Source organism: Ambystoma mexicanum, chromosome 2q (genome assembly GCF_040938575.1).
Source record: "Ambystoma mexicanum isolate Mex_15411 chromosome 2q, UKY_AmexF1_1, whole genome shotgun sequence".
Lineage (NCBI taxonomy): Eukaryota > Metazoa > Chordata > Amphibia > Caudata > Ambystomatidae > Ambystoma > Ambystoma mexicanum.
The window spans coordinates 691,539,550-691,555,529 of record NC_090924.1 but is presented as its reverse complement, the minus strand read 5'-3'; the positions used below and the strand labels follow the sequence as shown (position 1 = coordinate 691,555,529).

Here is a 15,980-nt window from a genome sequence, read left to right as displayed (position 1 = left end):
TAGACCACTCGGCCACCCTGACAGCTATAGGCAGGACTGGGAAAGATTCTTCAGTACCCAATGTCGCCAGGTGCCAGCGCCGGTTTTCATGCCCCGATCTCTGCAGCAAAAGTACCCAAACACTCAGTTAAGGACCCAGGGATGGCAGGGAACGCCCACTGATGGAGCCAGTGGACAGTTTGCAGGGTGCAAATAAGGGCTGGCCTCAGATCCCTCATAGCGTAGTTCCGGCCTGTCCATACCTGTCGAAACCTGCATGCGGTCAAATGTGTCCGATTGACATTGTGGAAATAAAAAGAAACCAGCACCATGTTTCTGTGTTAGGCGAATGTGATAACCACTAGACTACAGAAACAGCTCTTGTAGGCTGCGCTTTCGTGTGCTGGGACAGCTTTCAGTTGAAAGGCTTTGTGGCACTGATGTCTCATGGGGCCCACTGGTACCTGCCAGGTGGCACACACCAACGTGAAAGTGTGGCGCAAGCCTGCGCCGGACCTACATGGCAGCACTCACAGCACCTCACACACAGGCTGCAGACACATACAAAACACCAAGCTGGATGCAACAGTGGCGCGAGCCACGGCAGTCCCCACCCAGAAGGCATGTCCAAACCTTTATACATCAGCTCGCCGCCAGCGCATCATTACAAAGGAGGGGGAATTTCCAACACTGCCTCTTGGGCCATGGGCTTAAAAGCAGCCAACCATTGGCGACGTGCATCGAACCAGATACGGTCACGCACAAACTATTTTTGGGGGGGAATTGGGGACTCTGTGTTTTTTGTTTTCCGCGCTCCAAGAAAAAGGGCTCGTCCAGGATTGGAACCCGGGACCTCTCGCAGCCTAAGCGAGAATCATACCCCTAGACCAACGAGCCACCGCATGCAGAGAGCAGTGTGGGGGGTGGTCTGCTTACCTCACTTGGCGCCATGCCCCAGTCGCTCCACGGACTGACCCCTGCGTGTCACCTGGCCTGCCCCTGGCCGAGCGCAGAGGACTGAGCTGCCTCGCAAGCAGAGAAACAAGAAGAAGAGCGGCAGCCTTCGCTGGCTAAAGGCAATCTGCTGCTGCTCGATCGGGCTCGATCAGGCGAGATATATGTGGCCGACCGGCCTAGAGCGCAAACCTGTGCTGCTCAGGGTGGGCAGCGTCCCAGCAGGAGGATGTGTCTTGAAAGCCGACAGAGGCAAGAAGGCACACTCCCTCAGCCCGCTCCAACCTCTGGATTCCTGCAAATTTCAGAAGAGAACTCTGGGGCAGCATGGCTTCTGTCATCTCCCAACAGCCTCTCTGTCCTTGCTATGTAAATACCTTTACAGCCCCCTGGACTGAGCATGTCTGTTTTTTTATTTTTATTTTGCTGAGGTGTGGTGCCTTCAACGACCGACAGGTGGCAGGAGAGCACTTTCTCCAACTGTGAAGGGGACTTTTTTCACTTCCTGAGTAGACTGGGCTCAGTGACATATGCCACCAAGCCAGCCACTAGAAAATGCGGGTTTTGCAGCCGTGGGCCAGTGGGGGTTTAAGGGCAGGTGTGCCTGCGGCGTCTCTGGCAGACAGCTCCAGTTGCAAGGCAGCAGAAGAGAACAGGGAGGCTTGCCGGGCGCTGCATTCGGGGGCCCCCACGAGGTTTTCCGCAAGCCTTACACTCTGAAATGTGCTCAAAAAAATGAGCCCGGCTTGTCAGGAGTGGGATTTGAACCCACGCCTCCAATCGGAGACCAGAACACCCAGATGCAGGGAAGAGCTGTGCCTCTTGAGTCTGGCGCCTTAGACCACTCGGCCACCCTGACGGCTACGGGCAGGATTGGGAAAGATTCTTCAGTACCCAATGTCGCCATGTGCCAGCGCCAGTTTTCATGCCCCGATCTCTGCAGCAAAAGTACCCAAACACTCAGTTAAAGGATAGTTCCGGGACTTTTTTTTTTATTGTCCCTACGGTTCGGCCATGTGTTTTTAAGCATAACTCGGTAGATCGTAGAAAACTTTCCTATGGACCTTACCCGACTTTTCGTCCATTAACGCACTCGAAATCAGCCGCCATTTTCTGATAATCCTATCATTTCCCCCCATCGCCCTGGCTCACCTGCTTTTGCGGCACTAAATCAAATCCCCCGCCCCTGAGCCTGACATCAGCAGACGCGTACCGCCCATTTCCCAACGCCAAAGCACGTTTCGTGTCAACAATCGCTGCGCCTCAGCTAATGACGTGTCGCCATGGAAATGGCAGGACGCCTCTTTCCTCAATAAGTATAAACACACCGTTTCACAACACACAGCAGCAGATTTTCGATTCCATTACTCTCTCTGTGTTACCTTGAGTATTCTGTGACTCGTTTCTGTGCTCTGGTCAGCTACCTTCATTGATTGTAGCCCATGTGAACAGATACCAGTACCACCGCTATAAAATATTTTACTTTCTTTACCACACAATGGCTACAATAATGCCGTATATGTACGAGCCCGAGTACACCGAGGAAGAACTACTGGAAAGGCAAGCACGCGAAAACGATGGGGATTCGGACGGCAGTTGGGAGGACCAGTCAACGGATGAACAGCCTGGACCATGTCGCATCGACGGCGTCTCCACCTGGTGCACGTGCAATCGGTGCCAGCTAATGCCAACTGAGGAGGAGAACTGCTGCTGCCGTGAAAATTCCGGGTGCTTGGCCTACATTTCGGAAGGCGAGCCAAGTCCGCAATGCATCACCGAGCTGCCAGAGTTCAGGGAAGCCTGCCTCTCACGGACCGTGTTGAGGATGATGATGGTGCTTATGCACGAACTTTGCGGCACTGTTCGTACGCGTAATCAGAGTAACGAGTAAGTATACTCTGGTTGTGATGTCAGTGATGCCACTACTATTTCATGGTTGTCTCATCATTCGAATGCATGTAAATTGGTTCCACGTTGTGCATTTTCTAGATAGATTTTTTTTCAAAGCAGAATGACATTTTTTACCTGAATCGACAGTGATAAGAAAGTTGTCATTTTAATACAGTTTGCATCTTTCATTTTCACAGGTGGTACAGGCTGGTGGCCTATCGTTGCTTCACTTGGTGGCTTCACGGGAGGCTCGGACACCGCGTTCGGAGAGTAATACCTGCCTGTGCGGTACTTGCCATTAGACAACATTTCCCCAGCGACAGTGGACAATACCGCGGATTTTCCCTGGATGTGCTGCAACGGCAACTTTACAATGTGTGATGTTTACTATTTATGTTCAATTGAAATTAAGATCTAAAATAAAACCCAACATATATTTTAACAATGGTTGTTTTGATTTTTTAAATGAATCTAGTGTGTCTCCATTGAATAGTCTTCCTGTGCCTTGTCTTGTCACACCACATGTCTCCGGCCAGCATCCTCCCTCACGCTGGCCGCCCACCTTCAATCCACATAACCGTTGAACCCATATGCAGCAGACATACATATGTTATTTTGCGGGTTGGCATCAAGCCTCCCGGCCTTGCCTCCGACCCCAAAAATACTTACCACACCACTTTGTTCAAGCGTTGGCAATAAAAGGAAGGCCGTTGGATTTTATTGATACAAAACATGGTTATAGGTAAATAATCAATATGGTTGATCATAATAAATAATCCTTTTGGGCACCGGGTACAGAGATGACCCCCTCTGGCCCGTGCCGCCTTGCCACCACAGGCCAGCCTGCTGCTGACTAACTGCCTAGGCATCCAGGGTCTCCAGGGTGAACTGCACCCATATATTCTCCTGGGAGGGTGAGGTATTTATAAACTCACCCCCCTGCCTTCCATGTACTAGATCCTGCAGCCTGCCTCTTACATGCAGTTAGATGGCCTCTCCTTGGTGAGGCCCTGCGGCAAACGAGTCTTGTCTGCACGACCACCACCCCCCGCCCTATCAAAGGCAGTTCGCACCGGGGTACTTGTGCTGCCAAGTGGAGCTGTCATTATCGTAAACCAACACCCTGTGTACTGCACACGAACATCGCTTGCCTCAAGACGAACTATTTTGGATCGAGAGCAAAGAAAAATGAAAATCGCTGAATATTCTCTAAACATTTGATGTCCAATAAATGTACTTTGCCAAATGTACAATCTTGCAGTTTGCTTTTAAACCACAGTTTCATATTCCGAATTGTGGCGCTGTATTGTGAGATGATCTAAGACCCTGTGTACAGCAAAGGAACATCGCGTGCCTCAAAACGAACTTTTTGGAACCTGAGCAAATAAAAATGCAAATCGCTGAATATTCTCTAAACATTTGATGTCAAATAAATGTACTTTACCAAATTTACAATCTTGCGGTTTGATTTAAAAGTGCAGTTTCATATTGCGAATTGTGGCGCGCTGTGTTGTGAGCTGATCTGTGTTGGTTTCCGGGTTCTGTGTGGAGTCACGTAGAAGACGCCTGGGCGCGTTTGCCTACGCAGCACAGTCACGTCACGGATAGAGGCGGGGAATATGAATGTTTTGATAAAGTCTGTTTCAGGGGCGGGGGATTTGATTTAGTGCCGCAAAAGCAAGTGAGCCAGGGCGATGGGGGGAAATGATAGGATTATCAGAAAATGGCGGCTGATTTCGAGTGCGTTAATGGACGAAAAGTCGGGTAAGGTCCATAGGAAAGTTTTCTACGATCTACCGAGTTATGCTTAAAAACACATGGCCGAACCGTAGGGACAATAAAAAAAAAGTCCCGGAACTATCCTTTAAGGACCCAGGGATGGCAGGAAACGCCCACTGATGGAGCCAGTGGACAGTTTGCAGGGTGCAAATAAGGGCTGGCCTCAGATCACTCATGGTGTAGTGCCGGCCTGTCCATACCTGTCGAAACCTGCATGCGGTCAAATGTGTCCGATTGACATTCTGGAAATAAAAAGAAACCAGCACCATGTTCCTGTGTTAGGCGAATGTGATAACCACTACACTACAGAAACAGCTCTGGTAGGCTGCGCTTTTGTGTGCTGGGACAGCTTTCAGTTGAAAGGCTTTGTGGCACTGATGTCTCATGGGCCCACTGATACCTGCCAGGTGGCACACACCAACGTGAAAGTTTGGCGCAAGCCTGCGCCGGACCTACATGGCAGCACTCACAGCACCTCACACACAGGCTACAGACACATACAAAACACCAAGCTGGATGCAACAGTGGCGCGAGCCACGGCAGTCCCCACCCTGAAGGCATGTCCAAACCTTTATACATCAGCTCGCCGCCAGCGCATCATTACAAAGGAGGGGGAATTTCCAACACTGCCTCTTGGGCCATGGGCTTAAAAGCAGCCAACCATTGGCGACGGGCATCGAACCAGATACGGTCACGCACAAACTATTTTTGGGGGGGAATTGGGGACTCTGTATTTTTTGTTTTCCGCGCTCCAAAAAAAGGGCTCGTCCGGGATTGGAACCCGGGACCTCTCGCACCCTAAGCGAGAATCATACCCCTAGAACAATGAGCCACCACATGCAGAGAGCAGTGGGGGGGTGGTCTGCTTACCTCACTTGGCGCCATGCCCCAGTCGCTCCACGGCCTGACCCCAAGGTGTCACGTGGCCTGCCCCTGGCGCAAGCGCAGAGGACTGAGCTGCCTCTCAAGCAGAGAAACAAGAAGAAGAGCGGCAGCCTTCGCTGGCCAAAGGCCATCTGCTGCCGCTCGATCGGGCTCGATCAGGCGAGATATATGTGGCCGACCGGCCTAGAGCGCAAACCTGTGCTGCTCAGGGTGGGCAGCTTCCCAGCAGGAAGATGTGTCTTGAAAGCCGACAGAGGCAAGAAGGCGCACTCCCTCAGCCCGCTCCAACCTCTGGATTCCTGCGAATTTCAGAAGAGAACTCTGGGGCAGCATGGCTTCTGTCATCTCCCAACAGCCTCTCTGTCCTTGCTATGTAAATACCTTCACAGCCCCCTGGACTGAGCATGTCTGTTTTTTTATTTTTATTTTGCTGAGGTGTGGTGCCTTCAACGACCGACAGCTGGCAGGAGAGCACTTTCTCCAACTGTGAAGGGGACTTTTTTCACTTCCTGAGTAGACTGGGCTCAGTGACATATGCCACCAAGCCAGCCACTAGAAAATGTGGGTTTTGCAGCCGTGGGCCAGTGGGGGTTTAAGGGCAGGTGTGCCTGCGGCGTCTCTGGCAGACAGCTCCAGTTGCAAGGCAGCAGAAGAGAACAGGGAGGCTTGCCGGGCGCTGCATTCGGGGGCCCCCACAAGGTTTTCCGCAAGCCTTACACTCTGAAATGTGCTCAAAAAAATAAGCCCGGCTTGTCAGGAGTGGGATTTGAACCCACGCCTCCAATCGGAGACCAGAACACCCAAATGCAGGGAAGAGCTGCGCCTCTTGAGTCTGGCGCCTTAGACCACTCGGCCACCCTGACAGCTATGGGCAGGATTGGGAAAGATTCTTCAGTACCCAATGCATATTTTCTTCACACGAACAGAAACACTACCTTGAGGATCCATGCGCATGCACGGGACCTAAAATGTAGTGTTCTCCTAACACACATGCGCGGAAAAGAAATGTATCCCTATCACGCATAAAACTTTGAGAATATATATTTTTTCCTTACAAGTAACACTATAATAAAAAAGGAAAGTGCTCGATAAACAATTGAGGTGGGTCCGCCATGGAGATGAATGGTGACATACAGTACGAGATAGAACGTCACGCGCATGCGCCAAAAAGATTAACGTTTTATAAACTCTACTAGCGATGGTGGCAGCTCCTTTTGGGCAGCCAGCGTGTCGCTACAGCACGAAGAGTGAGAGGTAAGATGTCAATGAGGGAGAGAGAAACAGAATCACACGGGGTAATAAACACAAGCTCTTTAATCTACAGGGAATGCGTGCTGCTCAGGAGGAAATAGTGCAGAGTGGAAACATACTCTGGGTGATAAAAGGCGACCAGGTAGTGAAGGGAAGCTATTTCTATACATTTTAAAACAGTGGTCAGGTGACGATATAATGTATTATAATGAATTCTTTTTCTTCTTCTTTTTTTCGTTTTTTCCTAAATTTCATTTTGGACTGCAACAATCAATTGGTATGTGCAATTTACAATTTTTGATTTCTGTTGAATTTTACTCAATGATGATAAATTGGGAATGAATTTCATTAATGAATAATGTTGTGATGATTGGATCCTTATTGATGAATAAATAGCAGTGTTAATAGCCCTGATGATGGACGGAAGTCTGAAATGCATTGGCTGATATTATGTGACACTGATGAGTCAGGAATAAATAACGATACTCGAAAAATCATACAAGGAATCGTGAATTTATGATTTAGAAGCAGATTTAATGCTCAAAAGCAAATTAATTGATTTAAACATTGATTGGAACCCCAGAAAGGGTCTGTTGAGTGAGCTCATCCAGGAACGGAAGTTGTCCGTCCCTACTCTTTTGGACTTTAGAAGAAATCACATTGTTATTGAGAATGCAAGATTCTCTGTCCTGAAGAAAGCGGCTAGCTATCAGTACCACTGAAACCGGTTGACAAACTTAAGAGTTGAAGGGCTGATGACCCCCAACTCCGAAACCCTACATACGCTTGAGGAGAGGGCTCGAGCAATCGAACATCGTTTTAACCTTATCCAGCAGTAAAAGTTCACTTACTGACAGATAAAAAAAACATTTTTAAGTTTTATTCGACCAACTAGTCAAAGCAGTTATAACCATAAGACACATAGGGCCTCATTACGAGTCCGGCGGTAACCTGCCGGTTTTTCCAGCTCAGTTACCGCCAGACTCGTATTACCATTCCACCTCTGTGATTCCCAGAATTACCGGGGCATTACAACCCCGGTGACCCGGGAATTCTGGAGGTGGAATTCGGTAAATCCCCATTCCCTTTAAGTCCCATAGGACTCAATGGGAATGGGGACCATGGAAACACCGGCACCATCTTTTGATGGTGCCGGTGTTTCCACGTCCGCCTGCAGGCGGGCGATGTTAAACCCACCAGGTCAGACCTGGCGGGAATGACACCTCCGCCTGCAAGACTCGAGATCACCCAGTATGGAAACAACGGTGGCGGCGGGTTTACCGCCACCATTATTTCCATACCAGATGACTCGTAATGAGGCCCATAGACTGGGGGCGGTAATATTAAAAAAGAAAACCGACCACCAAGAAATTTGCACCTAATCACTTAGATTTAGGAAAGTAGTGAGAGATTTGAGGGCAAGGATCTCCACACCCATTTTGCAGGCGGTACACCATCGCCACCTAGGGATGGCTGTACCACACCACGGGTGCATGAGATATTTGAACACAGGGCCAGAAAGCTATCAATAGGGAGTTAGACACAGGAATAATTTGTTTTAATTAAACAACTACTGTCTATCTTGTGTTATAGATGTTAGGGCACAGACAGGGAGTGGAAGCCCATTGATTCCTACTGTTATTACCAGTTACCAGTTATTTAAAAACATAATACAAGAATGAAGAAGTCCTGCTTCCTGGAAATTAGCGATAATCGTGCCGATTTTTTAAAAAGGTTTGCCGAATGGAACCATCAAACTATTGGCCAATAGCCCTTTTAGACGTGATAGGCAAAATATTTGCAAGCCTCCTTCTTGCACAATTAACTCACTGGATCAGAACGAAAAGCGTCTTCGATGTGCGACAAACGGGTTCGTCAGAGGAGTCGGGTGGGGTCTGAATCTCCTCATCCTCAATCTCCTAAAAATGGACGCAATTAGAACTGGTCGCAAAGTATATCTAGCGTTCATAGATTTAGCTCACTCTTATGACGGTGTTGACCGGGAAACACTATGGGCAAAATTTAAATCACGAGGATGTCCTCAAAGTCTGATACTGGCAATAAAAGAACTTTATTCAGGTATGCATGTCCAGATCCATTTAGACAGGGAAGGACATCTTTCTAATCCAATAGAAACAGCTTGTGGTGTTAACAATGGTGCCCACTAGGAGCAACGCTCTTCAACTTCTATATTTCTGAGGTCGGAGATGCATTGGATGGAGTTAAATCGTTCCCTCCAAAACTAAACAGAACTCATATCAGCTGGATTCTTTATGCCGATGATATAGTCCTACTCGACCTGACTCCGATTGGCTTACAAAGAAAGCTAAATGCCTTGAAGATCTACACAGAGGGATAACGGCCTGGAAATAAATGTAGCAAAATCTGAAATCCTGATACTGAAAAATCTAAAAGTAAGGCAAAGTAAAAAGGAAAAACAGAGATGGACATTGGGACCCGACTGCTTGAAACAAGTAACATGTAGTCGATATCTGGGCACTTACATAAATGTAAGCATAAACAATGAACCGATGACAAAAAGAATTGTAAGTAATTGTAAACAAATAACAGCTCAAGGTGTGGTCATACAAAGAAAGTATGGTAAATTTTCTTACAAACCGGTCATAAATTTCTACAAGAGCAAGGCGATCCCTGTTCTAGTCTATGGAGCAGAAAGTATGTTTGGCTGTGCAAGTGAGATATGGTCAAGATGCGAAAGCACCTTTTGGAAGAGAATTTTACAGCTGCCTCAAGGCTTTCCGACAGCATGCGTACTATATGAAATGAGTTTGGCCACACTAAATGCAAGACTTATGTGGAACACACTAGCGCTATTTAGTAAGACCACAGAAGAAGCGACCTGCCGCAATTTGAAGTAATGATCGATCAGAAGAATCATGAGAAGGAGACCTTACTACAGAAGTGGAGACAAAAATGTAAAGCCATTTTAAAACAACTGGACACAGAAAAAAAAGACTCTCATAAATAACACGAATGGTGTAAAAAAAAAACTGTTCTAACTAGATTGGATAGAAACAACAGAGAAGAGTGCTAATCACAAATGTATGATAAACTGTCCTACAGAAGCGAAAAGTCTTAACTGTCTACCCAAATATATGGAAATATTCCTGTGTAAACGACTAAGAAAAATCTATTTGAAATTCAGGCTGAACCTCTTTGCAATGAAAGAAATCAAAAGACTAAGACAGAATGTTGGAACAGACGATCTAAAATGTCGCTTCTGTCATCATCAAGATGAGACATTAAAACACTTGGTTCTCTATTGCACAGAATTAAGAACACTAAGAACAAACTACTTAGGTCAGGAGTTGAGAAAAGGCATGACCTACAGCTGTGAAGAGTGGTGGATTAGAACGCACAGCAGTAACTGCAAAAACCTGACAATAGCCCTCGCACTGTATCTGGAACAGCTCCACAAGAAGATGTTGGAAGTTGATACAACACTCCTGCAGGATCAATAATAAAAACCAACAAAAAACTATAAAATGAAAAGCGAGAAAAGAAAAGTTGAAGGAAATGATGAAAGGAACAGTGATGTTTGCTTACTTATTTTAAGTTGTTGCCTTTTTAAAAAAGTTTGTTATAAACAAATACAATTTTTTTAAAAGTTTAAAAAAAAAGATATCAACCAACATAGTGAGTGCAGGGCGCTGGATCAGCGTGGGTGAAAGGGAGTCACAGAAAGAATCGGCAAAGTGTTGGTTGTAGCAGGGTGGCCTATATAGGAGACAGAAGATTTCTTTGGGTGACTAAAGAACTGAGGCGGAACTTAGCAAGAAAGGATTTGCTTTGGTGTTGCCAGGAAGACTTGTAGTGTAAATTACTAACAGGTGTTGTTTGTGCAGGATGGCTAGGCCCCCCGGCCTGCTGGGCCTGTTATGTACGAGCAGGGAGTAACCTGGTGGGAAGGCTTTGTGTGCAATGGGGTTGAAATTATCTGTGAACTAGGTTTCTGTGATGAATAGGAAGTCTGGGTTTTCAGTCGATATGAGGTCAAAAATGTTTTGTTTACTTTTTTTGCCCATCAATCTGGCATTGATGAGTATGCAGGATATGATATTTTATTTGTGTCATGCTCATACACAAGTGTTTTAGAGCACGACGAGGCAAGGGAGGGGAACATGGGAGGACAAAACAACGATCTTACTAGGCCCATAACATTGAGAACGCGCAAGTGCCTGGCAGGGGGAAGGGGGAAAGTGCATGGGGGAGGAGAGAAGTGGAAAGTGCTGAGCAGGGGAAACAAGGACAACAACTGTAGAGCAGCCAACAGGGTGGCAAGTGCAAGGTTGAAAGTGCAGACAGGAGAATATGATAAGTGCAGGTAAAGGGACTGTAGGGATAAAAATACAGCCCCAAGTGCAAAGGTTGCCAGGAGGCAGTGTGAGTGTGTGGCAGGGTGGGCAGGGACCTGGGCCCGAAATCAGAGGGTACCAGGTGTACAGTGCACCTGGGCCCCAAAATCAGAGGGTACTAGGTGCACAGTACTGAAGCAAACCGATCAGCACGGCAGAGGAAGAGTGAAGGCAGAATCAAAAAGGAAGGTCTTGAGGTGCTTCCGGAACCGGAGGTGGTTCTCCTCAAGTTTCAGAGTGGCAGGGAGGCTGTTCCAGAGGGAGTCCCCAGCCGAGGAAAGAGATTTACCCCCAACTCGCTGCTTGGAGAAGCGACTGACACTGAGAGAGTTGGAGGTGGAGGAGCGAAGAGCTCGAGCAGGAAGGTATTTACGTAGGGGGAGTTGAAGGTATTTTGGATTCAGGCCCCAGAACGCCTTGGGGACAATGCAAATGGTCTTGAATTTAATCCTTGCAGCCACTGGGAGCCATTGAAGAGATTTCAGGGCTGTAGAGATAATATCCCAGGGCTTGAGGCCAAGGACAAGTCTCGCAGTCCTGTTCTGGATGAGTTGCAGAGGGCGGAGAGTGGGGGCAGGCAGATTTAGAAAGAGGCTGTTGCAATAGTCCAGCCTAGAGAGAACCAGGGCTCTAGAGACAGTAAGCTTCTGGAGAAGGAGGGGAAAGGAAGAATACCTCTGAGGAGATGCAGTTTGACTTCTTAGAGGTATCCGCATAGCACTGAAAGTTGGAGCACAGAGCGGCAATGCAGTGGAGAATTCTTATTATTTTATTGGACATTTTGTAACGTGCCCATACACAAGTGTTTCCAGGTGCCACAAGACAAAAGGTGGTGGGGGGACAGAGGAGAAATAACAACAATAAAACGATCCTACTAGGGTCCTACTAGGCCATTTGACATTCGGACCATGCAGGTGCAGTGACAATAAGTGCAGGGGGAGGGGGCCGGTCAGAGTGGAGGGTCTGGAATAAGGGAAGGAGAGAAGTACAGGAAGGCTGGGGCCCCAGCGGCTGGGCAAGTGTTGAGGGGATCCCAGGACGACAAGTGCCAGGGGAACCAGGGATAAGGGTCAGCTAGTCTGAGGACGGGGTGGACCAGATTCAGGCTAGTCAGGGAAGGGTGCTCAAGAGCAGAGGGTTTGCTGTGAGGTTGGCATCGGGAGAGGGAGTTGGTTGTGCATGGGGTGGGAGGAGCATGGTTGTCTGAGTGTGTTGTGGGAGGTTCAGAAGGAGGTAGGTTTAAGTGAATATTGATCAGGCCAGGGTGTTTTGGAGTGGACGAGAATAGGGCTAGGACAGCGTTGGGAGTGGGCAGGCAAGGCTGTAGTGAGTAGGGCAGTGTGCAGGAGGTGACCTAGGGAGAAGGGGAAAGCAATGGGTAGCTGGCATTATGCCCACAGTATGGTGTGAGTGGTTTGTGGGGTACTTAAGGGGTATAGAGGTATGCAGGAGGGTTGGAGTGTTTTCAGACCGGGTTGTGTTGGCCAGGGCTGTGTGTGCTGCACTGAGGGAGGGGACGTGTGAGTTAGGTGTCTGCAAGGATGGAGTGGAGGGTGGTGAGTTGGAAGCCGAGCAGTGGTGCCACATCGCCACGGAAAGGGTTAAGGGGGTGTTCAGTGTGGGTGAGAGGTTAATAGTGCGAGATGCACAGTGGGTTGTAAAGATGGGGTTAAGGGTGTTTGCATGCCAGTGAGCTGCCGAGGGGGAGGGGGTGGATATGGAGAAGTGGGTATTGATGGGGTTGTAGTGAGTTTCGCATCAGTGGGCTGCCCGAGTCTTTAGGGTGGAGAAGTGTTTCTGTGAGGGGGGCTGCTGAAAGAGAGGAGAGGATTGGGGCATGGGAAGGCAGGCGGAGGGGCTGGGTGTGATATGTCCTGGCCGGGAGAGAAGGTAGAGTCAGCTAGAATAGACTATGGTACTGCACTTTGGCAAGAGCAATGGGCAACCCTTAGAAGTGACTTTGGCACAGCAATGGAAACACTTGTAAATCAACTTTGGCACTACAGTGGTAACACCTGGATTTAACTGTGGCAGAGCAGGGGACGCCTACAGTGTAAACACCTAAATTCAACTATTTCAGTGAGAGGCGGAGAAGGCCTAAATCCAACCTTGGCAACAGCAACGTAAACCCTCAGAATTCACTTTGACTTTTTCGCAAAGTCAGAAATCAACTTGGGTCACAAACACCATGAGGCCGAGGGGATAGGTCAGGGGCAACGCATTTGTCTTGGAAACAAGACAAGACAAAACATAGCAATACAGGTTTGAATCCTGGTCTTGTGCTTAGAAACTGATATCCGGTATTAAGCGCGTTATAAAAGAATAATTATAGCCATGCATGCAAGGGATACTTTGAAGACACAGGAGAAGAAGCTATTGGAGGCGACAGTGGTCAATCCATGTACATTATTGATTGATGGTGCATAAGTACATAGACAGGGTGGCAAAGATGGACCAGGCTCTTCCGGCACTATTTAAAGGACTGGGAAAACTAAAACACATGCACATACAACTACACATTGATCCCACAATTCCATAGGTAGCCCAACACTATAGAAGCATACCGGTAAAAATTCAGAGACAGGTGGAGGATGAGTTACACAAACTATTAGAGCAAGACATCATTCAACGAGCAACAAGACCCACACCCTTGTACCAATACCAAAGAAGGGCTCAGAGGCCATTATACTATGCGTGGACATAAGACGCCCAACCAAGCAATCAGGAGAGAATGTCATCAAGCCCCACGCATCATGGACATGATACATCTACAGAACAGCACCAAAATAGTCTCAAAATTAGATCTGAACAAGGTCTACCATCAGCTAGAACTATGGCCAGAGTTGAGCTACATCAACCCTTTTGTGATGAACATAGGACTCTATCGCTACAAAAGGCTTCAGAGTGTCGTCATCAAACACATTCCAAACAGTTTTAACTTCAGTGATGACATTCTGGTTTTCAGCACTTACGGCGAACAACACAATGACATGCTAGCCAGAATATGCATGGCGCTGGAGGCGGCCAACCTCAGCCTCAACAAAGACAAGTGCAAATTCCGCAAGGGTACTTGTGGTTTTTTGTGCACATATTCTCAGCACAAGGGATAACACCTGACCTGGAGAGAGTAGCAGCCTTGAACGGAATGGCCCCACCAGCCAACGTATAAGAGTTAAGATGGTTTCTAGGCCTTGCAAGCTACTGCACGTGATATATCCAAAACTTTGCGACCATAAGCAAACCACTGAGAGAACTTAATAAGCAACAGACTCCATACCAGTCGTCGGTAAAATGTCAGTAGGCTTTTGAGAACTACTGTCAGAGGATATCGACTGAGGAAAACATGGCGTATTTTGACACAAGTGCCACTGAACTGACAGTGCACACTAGTCCAGTGGGACTAGGGGCCATATTGGAAGAAGTGGATTGGGACGTGTCCCAACGCCATCAAGTAGTGCCATATCCCATTAGGAGTTTGTCAAAAACAGAACAAGCATACTCCTAGGCGGAAAAGCAAAGTCTGTCTGTGGTGTGGGCCTGTGAACACTTTCATCTGTTCCTGTATGGAAAGCCTTTTACTGTCATAATGGACCACCAGGCGCTGTTGTTTATATATGGAAACCCTCAAGCCAGAATGCCCCTATGTATCGCAAGGTGGGGTCTGTGGTTGCAAGCCTACGCAGTCAATATCATACATCGGCCAGGCAAAGAAGAGAACCCAGCTGACTTTCTTTCCAGACATGATGAAGTCGGAAATCCCAGAGCCATCAGCGGATGACAGACAAATTCATTATGTGCTACAGCAAGCCGCTCCAAGAGGGCTGGACAGTCTACGAATATTGCACGAGACAGAACAAGATATGGTCTTCCCTATCATTAGAGAATGTCTTAAATCAGGGAGGTGGAAGCAAGCAAAAAAAGCATGGGGAAATGGAATAACAGGAGGTCCAAAGTGACATCAAGAACTTCCTATTGGTCCAAGAGGACCTCTAAATGTCAAGAGAACAGCTCCTCCTAAAAGGAAAAAAGCTAGTCATACCTGCAGCACTGCAACAATGGAACTAGCACATGAACAGCACAGGGGCATTGTGTCAATGAAATGACTCCGGAGAAAAAAAGTCTGGTTTCTGAAGCTCGATATGCAAGTGGAAGAACTGTTGAAAGGGGGTCCCAGTTGCTGCATCATAACACCAACAACTGATCCAGAACCCCTGCAGGTGATTTCTTTACCTGATCGGGTCTGGTAGGCGACAGCAATCAGTTTCTTTTGACCTATTGCTGCAGCCCTTATGTACTGGTGGCCGTAGATGAATATTCAAGGTTCCCGGAAGCTCAAGTCGTAGGGTCCACGGTAGCTCATCATGTCATCCCTGCCTTGGGATGTTTACAGCCTATGGTATTCCACAGGTCGTCAACTCGGACAATGGGACACTATCTACTGGACAAAACGTTAATACTTTTGTGGAGTACATGGGATTACAGAACCGATGAGTGACCCCACTCTGGCCTCAGGCCAACGGGACCATGGAGAGGTTCAAGGCGAATCTAAAAGAAGCTTTACAAATAGCGCATCTCACGGGCAAGCCGTTTGAGCAATTACTGTATCAATTGTATTGTTGTGGGACTATAGAAGTACGCCACATAGCACACAGTGATGTTTGGATGCAACATATAAACTCGGATACCCTATGTCCCAAAGCGGTCTGAGACCTATCCAGAAGACGAGGACATGAGAAGTAGAGACAGATAAGCAAAAGACAAAATGAAGAAGGACACAGACACTAAGCGGAGAGCCCAGGAATCAAGTTTAGAGGTTGGTAAGGTGGTAGTGGTGCGTCAAACCCAAACACACACACTTGACGGCAT

General features: G+C 47.7%; 2 non-coding genes across 2 annotated transcripts; both read right to left on the bottom strand.

Moving 5' to 3' along the window:
- Positions 1–1,680: 1,680 nt before the first annotated feature.
- On the bottom strand, positions 1,681–1,792 carry TRNAL-CAA (transfer RNA leucine (anticodon CAA)). Its single transcript has 2 exons — positions 1,755–1,792; positions 1,681–1,726 (listed from the first exon to the last, which is right to left on the bottom strand). It is a non-coding gene; the product is annotated as a tRNA-Leu (tRNA).
- A 4,446-nt stretch (positions 1,793–6,238) lies between these two features.
- TRNAL-CAA (transfer RNA leucine (anticodon CAA)) lies at positions 6,239–6,350 on the bottom strand. Its single transcript has 2 exons — positions 6,313–6,350; positions 6,239–6,284 (listed from the first exon to the last, which is right to left on the bottom strand). It is a non-coding gene; the product is annotated as a tRNA-Leu (tRNA).
- Between the last annotated feature and the right edge of the window lie 9,630 nt (positions 6,351–15,980).